The sequence below is a fragment of the Artemia franciscana genome, chromosome 1 (assembly GCF_032884065.1).
Source record: "Artemia franciscana chromosome 1, ASM3288406v1, whole genome shotgun sequence".
In the NCBI taxonomy this organism is placed as follows: domain Eukaryota; kingdom Metazoa; phylum Arthropoda; class Branchiopoda; order Anostraca; family Artemiidae; genus Artemia; species Artemia franciscana.
Window position 1 is genome coordinate 69774549 of NC_088863.1, and position 13812 is coordinate 69788360.

Here is a 13812-nt window from a genome sequence, read left to right on the forward strand (position 1 = left end):
TTTTTTAATAAAAGTTTTGTGTAAAATGAAAAGCCTTCTTTTTTTAGATTTCTTGTTCAAGGATGAATCTTCAATATATTTCACTAATACAATTTCATTATCTTGTAGCTTATTTACATAAGTATGCTCGTTCAATATTTGCTCTTATATAAGTACTAAATTCTGTGTAGTGAAGTGGAAAAGAAATACTTTTGATCATGTATGAAGATTTACCATATTCTAGTCATGATGATACTCTCGCTTTTATTTCATCTCTCATAGCACATTCACGTTTCAATAGAGCAAAAGACTACTACTAAAAATGTGCTAAGAATAACCCCTAACATTATCCGATAATACACTATAAAGTATTACTTAACAAGCTTCAAATGTATTTAATTTCTAGTAATCAATTTTTCCTTGAATCTCAGTTATTACAGTCATAGAAAAAATACGCGATACATTTTATCATTCTAGTAACAGGAAAGGGAATTCTCCGTGTATTGGATTGAGCTATAGCGTATAAATTATTATCCAAAAAATAATATTACAAAGGCTTCCATAGTTCAGCTGTCCGATATTCCATTCCATTGGATGAAAATCCCTTTCGACTTTTAATACGGACAAAAATCTTTAGATTATAAAGTTTCCCTGAGAAAACATCATGAAAAAAATAGAATCTCTAGAAGTATTATGTAACAACTCACGTTTACATTTTCATTACGTAACACTCCATATGTCTGCTACTCCAGTTACCCCCAGACCTCCAGTATATCACATGAGATTGCGTCATCCTGAAAGTAGGTAAACATTCCCTATTACATAGCAATCAATGAAATCTTGAAAAATGTCTTGAAAACGTCTTGAAATATCTTAAAGTGTCTAACTGGTGAAGTAGGTTGCCAGGGACCGGTGGGGCCGGGTGTTAGGGCCTCCATTGGAATGAGTTACTAGGGTTTCCGTAGTAATTGATGGCTAGAGCCCTCCGTTGCAATTGACTGCTAGGGCCCAACGTTGGAATTGGTTGATAGGACCCCGTTGGAAATGACTGCCATGGCCCCTCATCTGTTAAAATTGACAGCTAGGGACCCCCGGTTGATTTGGTTGTTAGGCCACCCTCGGGGGAGAAGATTTCTAGGACCCTTCCAATTGAATTGGTTGTCATCCCACCCAGCAGAAAAGGTTGCTAAACTAGGTTAGCTACCTGGCTAAAAAAGTTGCAAGGGTGTCGATAGAATTGCTCGCTAGGGCGTCTTGAATGTCCCCCTCCAACGGGCCCTGAAGGTTTTTCCCTGGATCTCATAGGTTTTTAGTATGAAAATATTGGGTGATGAAAAATTAGGACCATACCCTGACTTGAGGCCCCCTTGAAGGGTTTTCCTGGTCCTCGTGGGTTTTTTAAACTATTAAAGAAAAAACGCTCTCTATCATTTAGTATTTGCATAATTAAACAAACTTTATTACGTAACAACCAAAGAAACCCTGAAGCAAACAATACCAAATTACGTAATAAGCACCTACATTTTAAAGTAAACCTATTACGTCACCTTCAACGCTTATTACATAACAAACACCTACATCGTTCAGAAAATATTCCTTATTGCGTAATTAACTCTTATATCTCTTAGATAGCCCTCCCTACTAGATATCAAGCACCAGTGTCTTGCCCTAATGAGGATCACCGTTAAACTTCTTCGTCATTTTAAATCATTAAAGGAAAAAAAGTGTGGTGGCTATGGGTGCTGTTAAACCTGAAGAAGCCTCTCTACTGAGGTCATGCTTTTGCTCACGAAGTGTGACGTCCCTCTTAAGATACTACTACTACTACTACTACTAATAATAATAATAATAATAATAATAACTCACTGCAGCACCAAGCCGCCTGAGGCCAACACAGCTACGCACGCTCCTCCTCCAACCTAATCTATTTAAAGCCTCCCTCTTTACACACTCCCAGGAAGTTCCCATTTCCTTTAAATCTTTATTTATGACATCCTCCAAACCCAGACAAGGACGCCCTGCTTTCCGTGTAGCCCCAGACGGTTGGCCAAAAAGGACAGTCTTCGGTAATCTGTCATCCTTCATCCGTAGAACGTGGCCTAGCCATCTCAACCTTTCTTTCATTATAGCAAAAAGAAAGCGGAATTGAACCACACTTTTCGTACAACCTACTGTTTGAAATACGGTCAGTCAGCCGGGTACCCAGAACAATCCGTAGGCAATTTCTCTGGAAAACATCTAGTAAATTTTCATCTGCTTTTCGGAGTGCCCATGCTTCAGAGCCATATTTGACCACTGTCATCACTGTAGCTTCCAATATTCTAATCTTGGTTTGTAGACTTATCTTTCTATTCTTCCAAACTTCTTTTAACTGTGAAAAAACACCCTGAGCTTTAGCTATTCTACTTTTAACATCTTCACTGCTCCCACCATCTTTACTAATAATACTACCAAGGTAACTGAAGCTCCCAACCTGATCAAACTTTTCGTTACCTAACGTCACCTGTTCATCTTCACTTATTCCTAGCCTTAGTGACTTAGTCTTCGTAACCTTAATTTTCAAGCCTATTTTAGCACCCTGAACTCGTAAAACCTCTAAAAATTCATTCATCTTGCTCACACTTTCATCTAATATGCTTAAATCATCAGCATAATTTAGGTCCAGGAGCGTCTCTCCTCCCCATTTAATTGCGTCGTCTTCAATTGCCTTTCCTGTGCTCCTTAAGACAAAGTCCATCAAAAATGATCCATATAAAGGGGGATAGAACACAACCCTGCTTAACTCCTGATTTAATACAAAACCTGTTTGCTAACCTCATTTCCTACCTTCAAAGTCCATCAAGATGATCCATATAAAGGGGGATAGAACACAACCCTGCTTAACTCCTGATTTAATACAAAACCTGTTTGCTAACCTCATTTCCTACCTTAACCGCAGAAGTATTATTCTCGTACATAGCGCAAATCACTTTAATGTATTTTTCTTTTATACCATATAACGATAAGACCTTTGTTAACACTGTTCTATCAACAGAATCGAAAGCTTGCTCATAATCGATAAAACTAAGGACCAAAGGTGTTTGATATCGAAGGGACTTCTCAATTATTAACCTAAGAGTGAAAACATGGTCGACACATCCTCTACCTTTTCTAAAACCGCTTTGTTCTTCCCTTAAAACTTTGTCTACAGCATGTCTCAGTCTAAATGTATCATATTATTCAGTAATTTGCTACCTACAGAGACCAGACTAATGCCTCGATAATTACGACATTCACTCTTGTCACCTTTCTTATACAGTGGTTTAATTAAGGTTTTCCTAAAATCATTGGGTACTTCCCCTTTTTCAAAAATCATGTTCATAATCTTCAGTAGCTTATTCCTAACCTCAGAGCCACCATATTTAAGAAACTCGTTAATCATACTATCAGCACCTGGGGCCTTATTATTTTTTAATCCTTTTAGTACTGTCTCTAATTCTTCCTCACTAAACAAATCTTCCTTCACATCCAAGGTATTACAAACTTTTTCATTTTCAGCTATATCTTTTCCTGCAACTGTATATCGGTTTAGCACATTCTCAAAATGTTCCAACCATCTTTATTTAACTTTTTCCTTATCACTAATTATGGCCCCTTTTCTATCTTTAACTGGGACTAGTCCGGATTGGCTACTCCCTTTCAATTTATTAACATGCCAGTATAATATTTTACTATTATGCCGTCTAGCCGCATCTTCCAGATCCTCAGCAGTTTTATCCATCGCCTCCACTTCACATCTCCTTAGTTAATATTTTAATGCTTTCTCCACTTTCTTTATATTCCTTTTGTTTTCATACGACCTATCACTCAGATAATTCTTATACAAACCCCTTCTACCCTCTATTTAACCTAAAGCTTTTTCACTAATATTCCTAGTTGCAGTCTTAGCACTCTTCCCTAGGACATTATCAGCAACTTCACAAATTGTTTTTCTGAAATTATTCCATCCATCTTCCACATTGTCAAATTTTAAACCCTCAATTTTAGTACTCAACTGTTCCTGGAATTTTTTTCTCATATTTCATCTTGAAGTCTACCAACATCATAACTTTCCGGGAGGGAGTTACCCTTCCGAAATTAAAGCTTTAAATTAACCTTAGACACTACTAGATGGTGATCTTTACTTTTAACATCAATAACGGCACTCCTATACACCCTGGTATCTTGTATTGATCCTGCTAGTCTTCTGTTACGTCTGGAAAAAGCAGTAGAGGATATCAGAAAAAGGAAATCGAACAAGGATGCGAGCGGAAAATCTAGAGATGGCTTACTTGTCACTTTTCTTTCTAAGAAGACGTCTAGAAAGTAACAAGGAGCATTTTGAAACACATGCAAAGAGCTATAGTGAACGAAATCGGTGAAAAAAGTTACAGAATGCAAATGGAAGCAACTCAGGACGCTAGACTTGTAAACAAGCTTTTATCGTGCTAAGATATTGGAAAGATGAAAAAATTCACAAACTGTTCTTTGTTGTCATACCTGTCCAAGGTTCCATTGGCAAGGGTATGAACGAAGTTCTGCAAGCCAAGATCGAAGACCATAGACTTGAATACGAAAAGATAGCTGGGGAACTGTTTGATGATGCTTCTAACTTGATTGGTGAATATAACAGACTTCGTTCTCATATTAAAAACCGCATTCCAAATTTAGTTTATATCTGGTACTGCAGTCACATTCCAAATCTTTGTGTCGTTGATTGTTGCAATGTAAAAGAAGCGAGGAATCTCTTCGGCACTATGAACAGGATTTCATGTTGTTGTTTTTTTTGCTGAGTCGCACAAATGAATGTTGTGACAACAAGTAGAGAAGACGAAAAAAGACAGTCGAAGTCAAAAACGTAACAAAAAAACCTTTAAAACTCGTTGGTGGGCAAAAGAGAAGTCACTTGCTTGGATGTTTCCGGTGATGACTGCATGTACTAAGATGCAGTCATCTTAGTACCATCTCTGCGGAAAACAGCAGTTCTTTCGACTCATAAACTTTATCTGAAGCCGACTCACTGCTGAATCAACTTATGCAGTGCGAAAAATCCTAATAGCTCACTTGCTTCTTGCTGTATTTGAAGTCAACTGCCCTTTTTCAAGGTGTCTCCTTGCAAGAAAGACCTAGGAAGCATTTCTCTGGAAAGTGTCAAAGGAAACGCCACACCATTGTGCTCCTCTTAGGTTTAATATGGGCTTTGAGGGAAAATGAGGATGCTGTATAGTTGATTGAAAACAATGTTTCAAGAAAAATATTTGTGCATGTATAATTAAAGTATTTTGCCGGTGAAAGGCGTACCCTATGGCGGAAGGACACCGTGCAAGACCGGGAATTTTGTTTGTTTGTTGCAGTTTGGTAATTTATGGTAATTTTTGTTGTTCTCAACAATTGTCTTCCCCCTCCCCCCCCCCAAATAAAAACGAATAAAAGCGAGTTTTTAAAGTCGTGTAGGTGACATTAAAAGTTGAAACATCAAGTGAAAAATATTATGTCACTGAGAGGAGAGGGGGTGGGATTTTTATTTTGCCTAGAGAAATAAAAAACTTCTCCAACTTCGTTACAAAGACCCAAGGACCTCTAAAGACCACTTCATTGGACCTTGAAGTTAGCTCAGAGCTACCAACATACCATGTTGCCAAGAAAAAGTGCATGTCGTGTGAATCGGCTAAAGATTCTCGACCTGATGGTACGGAAACTTGATTTTGAGTCGAAGTGTTTAGGTTAGTAATTGGTCAAATAACAACCAGCCTGAAATGAAGATTTTCAGACAACAAGCAGCTAATTTCTTACCTATATTTCTTGTAGTCCACGACATTCAACCTTTTGCGTCGAAGTGAAATTCCCTGGTTGACCCTTCCAGAGATTAAATAAAAAAAAAACCTAATTGTTTTAGCTGAAAGTAAGGAGCGACATTAAAACTTAAAATGAACAGAAATTACTCCGTATATGAAATGGGTTGTCCCCTCCGCAATCCCTCGCTCTTTACGCTAAAGCTTTTAATTGTTTTAAAAAATAGAATTGTGGCAAAGAGTCAAACTTTAGCGTAAAGAGCGAGGGATTGCGGAGGGGACAACCCATTTCATAATCGGAGTAATTTCTGTTCGTTTTAAGTTTTAATGTCGCTCCTTACTTTCGGCTAAAAAAATTAGTTTTTTTTTATTTAATTTCTGAACGTTTTTGAATTAATGCATGTTTGGTTTTGGCTCTCCTTACATAAATTATTAAAATGAAATTTGTATATTAATTCTTTTTTTGGCTAAATGGCTTTCTCTTAGTTTCGATCAAACGATTTTGAGAAATGAAGCGTGGAGAAGGAGGTCTAGTTACCCTCCAATTTTTCGGTTAGTTAAGAATGCAACTAGAACTTTTAATTTTTAACGAATGTTTTTATTAGTAAAAAATATACGTAACTTAAGAATTAACTTACATAACAAACTTTCATAATCTTATATTTTTATTATGTATACGAGGGTATTTGTACCCTCGTTAATACCTCGCTCTTTACACTGAATCGTAAGTTATGTCCCAATTCTTTAAGAATGACCCCTGAATCAGAAAGGCCGTAGAATAAATAGTTTAAATTACTAAAAATACTTTAGCATAAAGAGCGAGGCACTTATCTCCTCCTAAATACCTCGTCCTTTATGCTAAAGTATTTTTAGAACCCCTCATTTGCGCAATAATCTCTGTTCGTTTTAAGTTTCAATGCTACCCCTTTCTTTCATTTGAAAAAACGTTTTCATATTTATTTTTCATTGTTTTCTTATAGTAATGCTAGAAAATCCTGCGCCCTTTTCATTGAATTTTTCTTTCCCCATGACAGATTCCTCCAAGGAAAGATCCTCCAACATAGCCCCCTCCCCTCAGCCCCACCCCCAAACAAAATAAAATCCCCCTGAAAACGTCTGTACACTTCCCAATAACCATTACTATATGTAAAAACTGGTCAAAGTTTGTAACTTGAAGCCCCTCCCTCAGGGATTGTGGGGGAGTAAGTCATCTCCAAAGACATAGTTATTATGGTTTTCGACTATGTTGAACAAAACGGCTATCTCAAAATTTTGATTTGTTGACTTTGGGAAAAAATGAGCGTGGAAGGGGGCCTAGATGCCCTCCAATTTTTTTGGTCACCTAAAAAGGGCACTAGAACTTTTCCTTTCCCTTAGAATGAGCCCTCTTGCGACATTCTAGGACCACTTGGTCGATACGATGACCCCTGGGAAAAAGAAAAAAAAAACAAATAAACACGCACCTGTGATTCGTCTTCTGGCAAAAAATACGAAATTCCACATTTTTGTAGATAGGAGCTTGAAACTTCTACAGTAGGGTTTTCTGATACGCTGAATCTGATGGTGTCATTTTCGTTAAGATTCTACGACTTTTAGGGGGTGTTTCCTCCTATTTTCTTAAATAAGGCAAATTTTTTCAGGCTCGTAACTTTTGATGGGTAAAACTAAACTTGATTAAACTTATATATTTAAAATCAGCATTAAAATGTGATTCTTTTGATGTAGCTATTGATATCAAAATTCAATTTTTTAGAGTTTTGGTTACTATTGAGCCGGGTCGCTCCTTACTACAGTTCGTTACCACGAACTGTTTGACAGATCTGGTGCAAAATATGAAGACAGACTAGAACTTTTGGCTGAATGAGGATGGGATTATGTGCGAGATCGAAATTCCTGCACTTCATGCAACACCTGCATAATTTGCACGTATCGGCTTCTATTAAAAGCAATCTGTGCTCATCAGCTCACAATTTAGTTTTGGACTACAAATATCTGCTTAGCGAGAGCTGCTTGATTCAAGGCAGTTTGAATATGATTTTATAGACGTGGAAAGAGATTCGAAGACTTTAAAATCGCTTTTGTCAGTGCAGTACTTTTGTACTTTTCTAATCCAGTTAATTTGTTTTATCTGATCAAAATATATTGTTTATGTCCTGATAGAAAGTCAAAAAACTCTCAGTGGTGTTATGCATCCTTCTGAAGAGGACAATTATTGTGAATATTTTTTGGCCAGGATTTCCATGATGCAGGACAAAAGCTGAAAATTTTAGACAACTGAAAATACCATGCCACTCTCCCTTTGTGTGAAAACAAGAGCAACACTGAGTCCAACCGAGCATCCGGGATATCTGCCACCAAAATATATTTATTGGTTTCTGTCCTCTTCCTACTATAAGCCTACTTCTTACTTAACTGGTAGTAATAATTTGCCTGGTGGCACAAATTTCGGCACGAATGACGTAGAGGTCAATTTTCACTCATTGTTCAAGGCCCTGTCTCATTAAACAAAAAAAAATCCTTTTTATAAGGAAGGCCATAGGTAGAGCCACCTAACCAAATACCCCCTTAGCTTTTTCTTCCCAGGCTGCCTCTGTTTATTACCCACATGGGTACTTACGTGTTACAGCGACCACACCAAAGAAGTTAAGTTAGGTTAATGATAGTAAAATATACCAAAATATGACGAAAATAGAATACTTTAGTAACAAAAATGTGGAAACTACAAGAGAGAATTATGGAAAGCAGACGGCACAGAACGCATTAGGCTATATTAAATTCCAAACCTGTATTAAAATATACCTGCATAGATACCGTTTATATCACTCAGGCTAAGGTGATTATCTCCTTGCGGACCCAAAAAACCGGTTTCATTACAGATCAAGAACAAAATGTGGTCGCTATAACACGTAAGTACCCCGTCAAAATTTCCAGTAGAACTTTCGAATATTTTTTCTTTTTTGGTTTTTGCTTTTACATGTGTCCTCAGTTAGACTTGCATGCCCAAGACACTATCCAATTAGGGGGCTACAGGGTTTAAACCTGCCTCCAGGAAGAAATTGTCCGACTCGTAAAAACGTATCAAAAATACATTTAAGTAATTTTTGGATGTGTTTTAAGAAGTCAACCCCCCACCCCAAGCCCACCCGAAAAAATCCTGGATATGCTTTTGTGTGTGTCTTTTAACACATAAATATTCCATTGATTTCCGTAGAATGGTACAGAAGGTGCCCCTCTTGCTTACCTGTTCTATACCCTCCGTTTACCTGATTTTTCAAAAGTAAAGTCCGTTCAGAAAATCCGGTTTACAAGGATTTTTTAGTTGTATTTCTCCATAAGAATTTCTCTCTGATCACCCTTTGAGGCAACTACGAATCCATGTTTGATAGTACGGAGACCAAAATGTTATTCTTTCTGCTCTCAGTTTCGTCGATTTTTCATGGCAATCCAGCAAAACCCCCTTCACTTCAATAGAGAAAGTTTTGCGCAGTCTGAAGGTCTCAAATCACGCACAGCTATGTTTTAATGAAGAGGCCTTGGCATGACATTCACATAATTTTGTCTGATTTTGTCGGTCACTGACTTCCAAAAGCGAGTTTTTAGATACATTGTATTACAATGTAAAACAAACGAGCAGAAATTTTTCTATTAATTAGTGCCGGTTAGAACCTAAGCAGGAGCATAATTTGCCAAGGGAAATGGGGGAGGGGTAACTGCCCACTAGACTCCATTTGCCCCCCGCCTAGTTCAGACCTATTCTATTGATCACTATCATTAGTAATGCAAAAAAAAAATCTCAAATTACGTTAATATAAACGTTAGCGCAAGGAAGCGTATCATGGTTGCAGCCATAGCTAAACCTAGTATAGAACGAATCACAGCCCATAGTGATCGAAAGCCCAAAAACGTATTTAAAAAAAAAAACTGTTAGTGGTGAAAATTTTCATTTGGAACAAATACAAAATAGCAACTAGTGCTTAAGTTAATTTTAACATTAAAATTTAATTGCGAAAAAAAAGAATTTGGATCTGCAGAAAGAGCTTGACGTCCCTAGGAAGCGATTATAAATTAAAATAAAAAGGGTACAATTGGAATCGTCATACTTGAAGACCACCAATAATCCCCCCCTTCAAGCAATAAGAATTTTTTTGCTTAGGTAATCGGTTCCTTTTTTCGTATTTTTTTAGGAAAACGATTTTAGGAAAAGCTTAATTAAACCACTGTATATGACAGGTGATAAGAGCGAGTATATTAATTGACGAGGCATTAGTCTGGTCTCTGTAGGTAGCAAATTGAGATGGTTAGGGCACGTTCTGCCGATGAAGGATAACATATTGCCGAAGATTGTCCTTTTTAGCAAACCGTCTAGGACCAAGCGCCAAGCAGGTCGTCCTTGTCTGGAGTGCGAGGATTTCATGAAATTTTTTTTAAAAAAACGGGAACTTCTCGGGAGGGTGTAAAGAGGGAGGCTCTGAATAGATTGGGATGGAGGAGGAGCGTATGTAGTCGTCTTGGCCTTAGGCAGCTTGCTGCTGCGGTGAGTTGTTAGTAGTAGTAGTAGTAGTAAACGATCAATTTGTTGTTATTGGACAATAAGAGGTTCCGAGGGTGAAGTGAAAATAGGAGTTACAAATGTCATCATTGAAGTCGCATTATGAAGCTGTCTAAAATTTTAACATTATGTTAAGTTTAGTATACATTTAGTATCGTTGAGTCGATTCAAGCCGGACGAGAAATTATATTTTCCTACAATAGACAATAAAACGAATAAAAGCGCCATCAAACAGTTCGTGGTAACGAACTGTAGTAAGGAGTGACCCGGCTCAATAGTAACCGAAACTCTAAAAAATGGAATTTTGATACCAATAGTTACATCAAAAGAATTGCATTTTGAGCTGGGTTTTGTGGCTTCCGACATTCTAACACGCAAGTTTTCAAAATTTAGTACCCACTTGAACATTTTCCAAAACTATGGTCACCTTTTACTCAATCTGTCCAAATTATCATAAAAATCTGGAAAGCTAGAAATCCAAAATTCTGGAATTAAGCCTTAAAATCAACCAAATATATGCTATAGCCTAAGCTTAGTATATTCTTGAAATACGAACTAAAATTACTTCCATAGCGGGGGAAGGGCCCTACACGCTCCATATACGCTCACCCATAAGCATTCACTATTAGAAACCAAAAATTATTTAGTTTTTACTTGCAGAATTGAAATTTTAGAGCATACGCAAATGCGTAAGAACCTGCATTATATCGAATCCAGAGTTCAAACTGCATTACGGGGGCTGGACGGGCTAGGGGATGAAAAAATTCAGGGTTTTGGAGTGTAAATTTGAAAATTAGATTTGAATTCTATCAAATATCCATCAAATCCAATATATACTAGAAATACAATTAAAAGTGGTATTAAGCAATTAAAAGTCGCTCGTATGTTTCCTTGAAACCCTTTCTCACAGTGATAATCTCCGCTTAAGTACGGCTAAATCAAATATGTAAGACAAAAGAATACTTAGCTTAGGGTCCATCTAACGATTCTAAAACTTCTTGTAACCTATCCAAAAATCAGAAGTCCCCTTCTAGGTTTTTTGACTTCATAATTTCAAAATCGATATTTGGTAATACTGAAAAAGAGGGATTTGCCGTCAGAAAGGATAACTTAAGATAACCATTGGAGCAAAAAGCAAATGATTCCAAAATTGACATTGTAATACTCGAAATTAAATTCTCAAATTCCAATAAAAGAAAACATACACTATTAAGAAATAGGAAAATAAAAAATTTCAGTTGCAAAAATGAAATGTAAGAGTAGGAGCCCGCAAAATATGAAGCCCAGAGTTTAAAACCTGGTGTATCAAGGGGGCTGGAGGGGCTAAGGGATGAAAAAATTCAGGCTTTAGATTGTAACTTTTGTAAATTAGCACGAGCTAAAAGGCTTGTTCACTAGTCTTGCAAAATCCGTTTTCCCCGATGATGGTATTGTGTAAAATATAATGGGAAAATGGTCTCTTTCCTAAAAAAATTTATTTTTTTAAAAACTATTGACAATTTTATCCCTTGATATGGCCATATGCGTTTATTCGAATAAGGATTGGAAGGATTTTCCTTAGAAAACAAGATAGTAATGCGAATGTATGTTAAGATTCTCGTCTAATCAACAAAAATTTTGTAAGAATGCAACTCCAATACAAAAAAAAACACAAGAATTTGTATACGTTTTCCGTGCTAAAAGTATATGCGCTTATTAAGAAGATAAGAGGTAAGGAAGAGTTTGCTCAGTATTAAGATAAAAATGACACGAGCCAAACCACAAAGGGCATTCCCTTTTCCTAAATAAATCTCTCCGTCCACTCCCTATACTATATCTGGGAAGTGATCAACGTCTTACAACTATTGTGTTTTTTAACATTTATATCTTCTTTGAGTCCGGGGTACTAAAAATGTTTGTCAGAATCTGTTAACTCATACACTAAACGCTTTTATTATCTCATCAGATATTATCAATTGGTAAAATATATTAAGATATGCAAATACATATTATAATTTTTAACATTGCTCCTTACTTTTTATTGAAAGTCCGAATATATACAAAATATGGATTTAGTTCAATATTCCCCCTCGAACAGATTCTGAAAGTTTCATCATCCCTATAAATCCAAACAATCCTAAGACATTAAACATATATTTTCCTACTTATATCCCTTATTGACTTAGGTAAACACAAATTTTAATATTGTTTTATTTTATTAGAATCAGCTATATTTTTTTCTTATCCTCTGATTTATTCATAAATGGTCCATGTTCCACATATATTTCGTGCAATCTCAGTATCTACGCCCTTTTAGTTGTCACGAATCTCACTAAGGGTAATTGATCTCTGGTTGTCTCTCAAAGGGATATGCTAAATTAGTTCCATGTTTTTGGTACAATCACCTCCGGGTGTTACAAAATGTCATACAGGGAGCTCATCAGTCAGTGTGTCATAGTCTGCTATTGCAATAGATACAGATAAAGGTCAGTTATCTGGGCCATAAATATTTATGTTTCCATAAAATCCTTGTTAAAAGAACATTTTGTGTCATATTTTCTTTCTCTAGAATTTTTCGTTACTTACGTTTTGAAAAGTTTAAAAAAAAGTTATTTTGAACGCTGTGTTTTTTGGTTATACCATTTCCAGGTCAAAGAGAACTATGCAGCTATAATATTCAGGCCCAACAGAACTACGAAGAATTACTACGAACGGAATTTTAGAATGCTTTTTCGTTTTAGAAAAGTATTTTTTCCTTTATGTTCACGCAAAGACGTCACATGTATTAGGCCTTTTCTGTTTGAAAAAAATTTTCAAAATTAGGTAGTTAAGAGTCAGAGGCAAATTTGAGATACTGTCAGCGCAAACAAAGTAGTATTTATCACAAAAATCTGAGTTAGTCTCGTGCAAAACTATACTAATTTTCAAAGTTATTTTAAATCCAAACATTAGCATTTTAAGCATGAAAGCACATCAAAATAAAAATTATAACTACAGGAAGTGAAAAAACAATACAAGAACAGAAAAACCGAAAATTACCAAAACAAACTCTATGAAACATTATTTTTTTTGTGCATGCGCTTTGTATGTGTTTAAATTCAACGTGTTTCTTATTAAATAAAATAACAATAACAAGATTTTTTAACTGCAAGTAAGGAGCGACATTAAAACTTAAAATGAACAGAAATTACTCCGTATATGAAAGAGGTTGTCCCCTCCCCAACGCCTCCCTCTTTACGCCAAAGTTTGACTCTGTCACAATTCTACTTTTTAAAACAATAAAAACTTTAGCGTAAAGAATGAGGCGTTGGGGAGGGGACAACCTCTTTCATATACGGAGTAATTTCTGTTCGTTTTAAGTTTTAATGTCGCTTCTTACTTGCAGTTAAAAAAACTTGTTTTTGTATTTAATTTTTGAACGTTTTTGAATTAATACATATTTTGATTTTGGCTCACCGCACATGAATAATTAAAACGAAGTTTGGATATTATTTT